This window comes from Palaemon carinicauda, chromosome 40, assembly GCF_036898095.1.
Source record: "Palaemon carinicauda isolate YSFRI2023 chromosome 40, ASM3689809v2, whole genome shotgun sequence".
Taxonomy (NCBI): Eukaryota; Metazoa; Arthropoda; class Malacostraca; order Decapoda; family Palaemonidae; genus Palaemon; species Palaemon carinicauda.
In genome coordinates, this window is record NC_090764.1 from 35187995 (window position 1) to 35195494 (window position 7500).

At 37.9% G+C, this 7500-nt stretch overlaps 1 protein-coding gene across 2 annotated transcripts in view; it reads right to left on the reverse strand.

Annotated features, from left to right (window-relative positions):
* Ent2 (Equilibrative nucleoside transporter 2) overlaps positions 1-7500 on the reverse strand; it is a 1033466-nt gene that overhangs the window by 435202 nt on the left and 590764 nt on the right. The gene's annotated exons all lie outside the window — the stretch shown is intronic.

Consider the following 7500-nt stretch of genomic DNA (forward strand, 5'->3'; position numbering starts at 1 on the left):
TTTGGCCAAACCGTCCTAAATTCCTACTTTTGTAGCACCAAATCCCGATGGCTTTTTACAGTGGCTAAGTCACATTAGGATGGAAGTAATTCAAGTAATGCCGCCTTCCTTCCTTGGGGTGAAATCCTCAACGAAATTCCGAAAAAGACACACACAAGAAAACAACTTTATAGAAGGCAGTGGTGTTTATGATTTGGCAACATTGTACTGACTGATGCCCGGTGATGCGGCCGCCCGCCACATATCAGTTGACATTAAGGCTGCTGTGAGGAACACACGGCAGTTGCTTGTGCTCCTCTTTGTAGGTAAGAAAATCATCTGGATGCTTATGACAACATACTGATTTTTTATATGCCATTTGTTAAACGTTATTACCTACCTTTTTGTGATTAGAATTTCGAATACTAGACCTCGTGACCTCGCCAAGTTACTTGCAGAATAAACATCAGGACACAGCGTGGCTTACTTTTTAGCATCAGGATAATGGATCTGGGGCTCAAGACAGGCTCACTTACAAAGAAAAAACTGAATTCCAGAACAACAACCAAGACAGCACTGGCCTTAAAGAAGAAAGAAACGATGCTAACAGTGCATCTCAGCTCAAGCTACTGGAGGCAGGCGCAGATGCCTTGGACGAAGGGAACACCGCTGACACAAACCAAAGCAGTACAGATGCCTCGGTTACCACTGTAGGGCACAAGCAAACACACCAAGAAACAGCCAAAAAGAAGCGTAAATACTGCAGTGATTACTTGAAACTTGGATTTTTTTGGCAAGGCAACAGTGAGGATCCTATCCCACAGTGTGTTTTGTGCTATGAAACATTAGCTAATGAGGCTATGAAACCCTCAAAGCTCAGAAGACATTCGAGTCCAGACATAAGGAATATGTGGGAAAACCCATAGAATTTTTTCAAAGAAAATATAATGAACTTGATATTCACAGAAAAAAAGAAGCTTCATCTTTTTTTATACCTGGAGAAAATGCAAAGGCCACTGAATCTTCATACAAAGTGTCGTTATTAATTGCAAAAACAGGAAAGGCGCATTCCATAGGCGAGACTTTGGTCAAACCAGCAGCCAAGATAATGACAGAGATCATGCTTGGAGAAAAGGCTAGTAAAGAAATAAATAAGATACCTTTGTCCAACGACACTGTCAAGGAAAGGATAACATCAATGCCTGAAAATGTAAAAGTTCAGCTGGTGTCACAATTACAGCAGTGTCTGTATTTTTCACTACAGCTGGACGAGTCCACAGATATAGGAACGAGGCAAATCTTTTGTGCTTTGTTAGGTACATTTACTGTGGGGAAGTACATGATGAATTTCTTTTCTGCCGTCCTCTTCCTACAAACACAACAGGAGAGGCTACCTTTAATGTAGCTAACGATTTTATTGACCAAAATGAACTCTCCTGGTCGTGATGTGTTGGAATCAGGACAGATGGTGCAACTGCGATGACTGGTAAACTAAGGGGCCTAATGAGTCGGGTACAAAGCATTGTACCACAGGTAAAGGCAACACATTGTTGCATTCACCGTGAACAACTTGCTGTGAAACATATGCCTACCTGTCTTGAAACAGTTCTGGAAGAGGCAGTAAAAATTGTCAATTTCATCAAAGGGAAAGCACTGAACACCCGCTGATTTACAGTTCTGTGTGGAGAGAAGGGGAAGCGAACACACAAAACTCCTTTACCATACAGAGGTTCACTGGCTGACACGGGGAAAAGTTCTTTCCCGTCTCTTTGAACTTCATGAGGAAGTGCAAATTTCCTTGTATGAATGTCATGACCTCTATAATCGAATGCATGACACCCAGTGGCTCACAAAAACTGGCATACCTGTCTGATATTTTCAGTACACTAAACGGATTGAATCTGTCTTTGCAAGGAAAAGATACTACCATCTTTAAAGTGCAGGACAAAATACAGGCAACACGAATGAAGCTGGACTTGTGATGCGGCTGCATTGACCGCAAAGATTTTGAGTCTTTTCCTTCGTTAGAAGATTTCCTGCTTACTTCCAAGGAAGAGCTAGATGGTGACACAACACAAGCTTTCAAAGCACATCTGCAAGGCCTTCACTCAGAGTTAGGAAAATATTTTGAAGAACCAGACCCAAGCTTTGAGTGGATTAGAAATCCATTTGTTACAGATAAAGTAGATATAGAAAAGTTCAGTGTCAACCTGTCATCAAAAGTGGCTAATAATCTTGTCGAGATTGCAACAAGTGGGACACTGAAGAAACTATTCAGGGAAATTTTGGCCAATTTTTGGGCTCAAGTCCAGCCAGAGTACCCTGGACTTGCAGAAATTGCTTTGAAACACTTGATGCCGTTCCCAACAACATGCAACTGTGAAATTGGATTTCCTACACTGGTTGATATTAAAACGAAGAAGCGCAACCGAATCAATGTCGAACCCGACATGCGACTGAAACTCAGCAGACTGGAGCCAGATATTCCAACAGTAGTGAGGCAGCAAAAACAGTATCATTCATCGCATTAAGTATGGTTGTGAGATATGAGGAGGAAGCGTTGCTATTAAGTTCATGAAAATTTGTATGCAAAATTATCAATGTTGTGGAAATTATGTTAAGCAAAATATAAACATTTATGTTGAAGATAAGCCATTAATAAATAATTCAGTTGTAATTTCAGTATATTATGACCTGCAAACACTTTCAAACTCAAGAGGAAAATTATAATAATAAAGGGTCCGCTACATGAGTAACTTCTAATAAAAGGGGTCGCTACACAAAAAAGTTTAAGAAACACTGATCTAAAGGCATGAGCTTGTAGGAGGCGCATAAACAGATCATCCCCACTGGCTTCTCCCACTTGCCCCATCTTTGGTGAGAGCATGAAGATGCAACAACTTGCGATTAAATCAAAACTTCTAAGTTTTTAACTTTTTAATTATCAGATCCATAAACTATGATATTTACCTAGATAGAATACCTAAGTCATGGTTATTGATTTAGTAGTAGGTTGAGAGATACAAGACTAAAAGCTGCTATGTAATTGATTCCAAAAGCCATAATGAAATATGGGAAGTTAGGACAACACAATAGATACAAAACTGAAAGAACATAAAAACGAAGAAAATTAAGTCTAACCTTGAATAAACGAAAATATTTTATAATAATAAAACGAAAACAGAATATAACAATTCTGCATCTTTATATGGACAGCAGTCGAAAAGAAGCTAGCAAAGTCACATAAGCAATCTAACCACAGGCACGAACACAAGAAAATAGTTGCTCATCTCAGAGAGAGAGAGAGAGAGAGAGAGAGAGAGAGAGAGAGGAGAGAGAGAGAGAGGAGAGAGAGAGAGAGAGAGATTTGAAAAATGGAAATCTCAACGTAGTAGCGCTTATATCAATCGTTTTCCGATTATCTGAAAATTGTATTTTTTACAAAACATGTAATTACCATAAAAAAATGAAAAAATCCAATCATTTATACATCTAAAATGCAAATAAAAGTGCAACAATTCCTATTACTACATGTTAGACTGAGTATCTCACATCTGTATATAACGATAGGGCGAAGATAAAAAACTACACATTGTCTGTCTATCGTTGACCTTTCAATGACATTGCACTCTGCCCTCTGTGCCACTAGAAGCGGTCGTTTGAACAACTGACATTTGTTCTTTTGTTTCATTAATGTCATAGATCCGGAGCAAATCAACTGTCTGGAAATGATTACCGTTCACTAGTTGATTGAATCAAACAGCTGCAGGCCAAGATTTCTAGATACAATCAGCGGCTCTTCTAGGAGAGGGATACTAAAAAAATCAAACCATTGTTCTCTAGTCTTGGGTAGTGCCTTAGCCTGCGTACCATGGTCTTCCACTGTCTTGGGGTAGAGTTCTCTTGCTTGAGGGTATACTCGAGCTCACACTCCTATCGTATTTCTCTTCCTCTTGTTATTTTTAAATTTTTATAGCTAATATATAATAGATTTATTTTAATTGTTATTATTCTTATACTTCTCCTGTAATATATTTCCTTTCCTCACTGAGCTATTTTCCCTGTTGGGGGCCCCTAGGCTTATAGCATCCTGCTTTTCCAACTGGGGTTGTAGGTTGGCAAGTAATAATAATAATAATAATAATAATAACAATAATAATAATAATGATGATGATGATGATGAATACGGTATCGCTAAATATATGTTATAAGAGATTATACTTTACAGCAAATCACTTATGCAAGTGAATTATGGACTTTGATATTCTTGCGAATGAATCTGGCTCAAACGTTTTCTTTGATTTTCAGAGTAAATCATCATCATAATTATTATATTTAGATCAGACGAAATTATTCTAGCATGTATAAATCAATTCAGACTAATGAATCTGTAATTTGTTCTCATTAAAATGTATATTTCGTAATTAGCAAACGTTTTCATCAAATGTATTGCACCCTACATGAATAATACGTTGAATAATTCTTACAAGCTAATGAAGTTCACAAAATTCACCTAAATCTTTAAGCTACAATTAACAGTACACTTCCATGTCCTGCTTTATAATATACAAGAAGTCCAATCTTAACCTAATGTAAAATATTTTTACGCTTTGCAATCTTAAGTGAGTCCATAGATGTTTGTGTATTTTCTGAGTTGCTGGCCAGCACCCAATACTTTTAGCTTTAAAATGGCCAAGTTTAACTGATCTTTTATATAAGGAAATAGAATAGCCAGCAAAGTCCGTCACTATTCACCAATCCAAGCGCTTCCAAACAGCTTATACTCCTAAATTGCTTTACATCCCTTTCCTGTAGATAACGATTTGAACCACTTACGAATAGGCCCAACTTCTTGCTGGATGTCCGAAAGGGGGCAGAAGCAAGCAGGGATATGGTGGACTCCCTACCCCGGAAATTCAATTTAAAGTTAATCTTACCCTTCTCTGCTTTTCAAATCCCTACAGATGCTGGATATGAAGTGAATCCTTGCCTAGGGTTAACGGATGATCGTTGGCCTAACAGTAAGTAATATATTTATTACTTATTGGCCTATATTTGAAAGCCCACCAAACGGTTAAGCGCTATCAATAGTAGCTCAAGCATAGGAAACCATATTTGAATTTTTGCAACCAAAAGCAGCATTTCAAATTTTTACATTATTGTCTTGTGTTTGCAATTTCAAAAGTCAGCTCAAGCTTATGTAAATTCTTAGTGATAGGATACCAAGTAACAAAATGTGCCTTGCTTCTAATTGGTCATTATATATGAAATGCAACCTCCGGTAGGTGATGTTATGGGCTGCAGATGTTTACAGTAAGCATACTAAAAAAATGTAAGTTTGCATATCTGGAATATGAATTTTCATATATAAGGTATATACTGTAAATGTAAATTTATATCGATATGTAACACATATCTTTCATCCCTAAGGATCTTTTATGTTGCTTTTCTCTAAAGTTAACCTATTTCTTTTAGCTGTATATATCTGTGTAAATACAATAAAAATATCAAGTCTATTTGAAGTAGTAGTATTAGATTTCATAAAATTAGATATAAGACTTTAACTAAGCAACTTAGTTTTTGAAAGAAGAAAAATCTGTGACCCTCGCTAGGATGTGTTCCGCTATGAAGTAGAAGCACTTATGGTGACTATGTAGGCGTGACAGACAGATAAGATAGAAAATTTATAAAGGGAAGAACTATAGTACCCCAATTTCGCCCGTCAGGGAACTGAAAACTATTGATGATAAGCTTCCATGGTATTTATTAAACCGGTAAGAAACTATCAATTGTTAAAACAAATATTTTTTTTTTTAGTTTCTACGCATGAAAGTAGTTAGTAGTAGTAGTAGTAGTAGTAGTAGTAGTAGTAGTAGTAGTAGTAGAGCCTTATTTTATTGCCTTATTTTATGTTTGGGTTCCCCAGGTCCCCTCAGTGTGAGGCACCCTCGTATATCCACCAGAGAGTTGCTAATGCATCTTCCGGTGTATTTGCATCTTCCAGTCTTGGATGGTCTGGGAGAGAGAGAGAGAGAGAGAGAGAGAGAGAGAGAGAGAGAGAGAGAGGAGAGAGAGAGAGCAGTAACCCCTGCTAACGCTCAACGTTATAATTCCTCAAGGGAATTAATTCGGTTGAAAAATTGGGCACAAAACAATTACTGGGAAGAAAAGAAAAGAAAATATATAAAAACCATTGCGGAAGAGAGAGAGAGAGAGAGAGAGAGGGAGGAGAGGAGAGATAGAGAGAGAGAGAGAGAGAGAGAGAGAGAGAGAGGAGAGAGAGAGGAAGAATGACAAAATCCCACAACCCTCGTTACTCCTAATGATACAATTTCTTAAGCGAATTAATTCGACTGAAAAAACTTGCTCATTTCTTATGAGAGGAGAGAGAGAGAGAGAGAGAGAGAGAGAGGAGAGAGAGAGAGAGAGAGAGAGAGAGAGAGAGAATCCCACAATCCTTATTACTCTTAATGATACAATTTCTTGAGCGCGAAATAATTCGGTGGATAAAAGTTTCCTATTCCTTGAGAGAGAGAGAGAGAGAGAGAGAGAGCAGAGAGAGAGAGAGAGAGAGAGAGAGAGAGAGAGAGAGAGAGAGAGAGGCAATATCAATCCTTGTTATTCCTAATATTAAATTTTTATAAACGAAATATTTCGGCTAAAAAGTGTCGCATTTCTTGAGAGAGAGAGAGAGAGAGAGAGAGGAGAGGAGAGAGAGAGAGAGAGAGAGAGAGAGAGAGAGAGATTAAGCTCTGAAAAGCCCACACCTACACCGTCGGAAGACCTCGAAATTCCGGGAGCAAAGAGTAAAATCCTGGACCTCTTCCGCCGACGTGAGCGTTATCCGTCCTAAAATGGGACCCACGTAATCTCGTTCACAATAAGAAGAGCAAAAGAGCCAAGGGTAAAATATTTTCTCAAGACATGGCTTTCAACAAAAGACAGCGTGACACGACGACCCATCACACACACACACACACAAAAGCGTTATCTAAGGTCGTGATAGATTAGGGACAGTTGTTGAAGCGAATGCGAAGGGGTGTGCAATTTAGATAAGAGATAGCCTATGCAAAAAAAAAAGAAAGAAAAAAAAAAGGGTTCGACATGTTATGAGAGCAATTGCAGTCTGTTGACTACACTTGCCGAATTATATACCTCATAGTGAAGGGATGTTATATATCCAGCATAACAAGAAAGAAATGAGAATACTATGAATCTGACAAAAATATTACTCATATCAATAAATCTATTTCAGTCATTGTACCGTTGAAAATGAACATGTTTTGGAAATGGAGTGATAAAGAATGTATTGTCGTAATATTTCTGGTAATAAGCCCAAACAAGGACATGATACTATTTTCCATGAAAAGATATAATAGAAAGGTTATAACCTTGTAAACGAGAGAGAGAGAGAGAGAGAGAGAGAGAGAGAGAGAGAGAGAGAGAGAGAGAAGCTATTACACATCATACCTAAAGGTGACTTGGAATACGACAGTACATTACAATTAGCAATTCGCACTA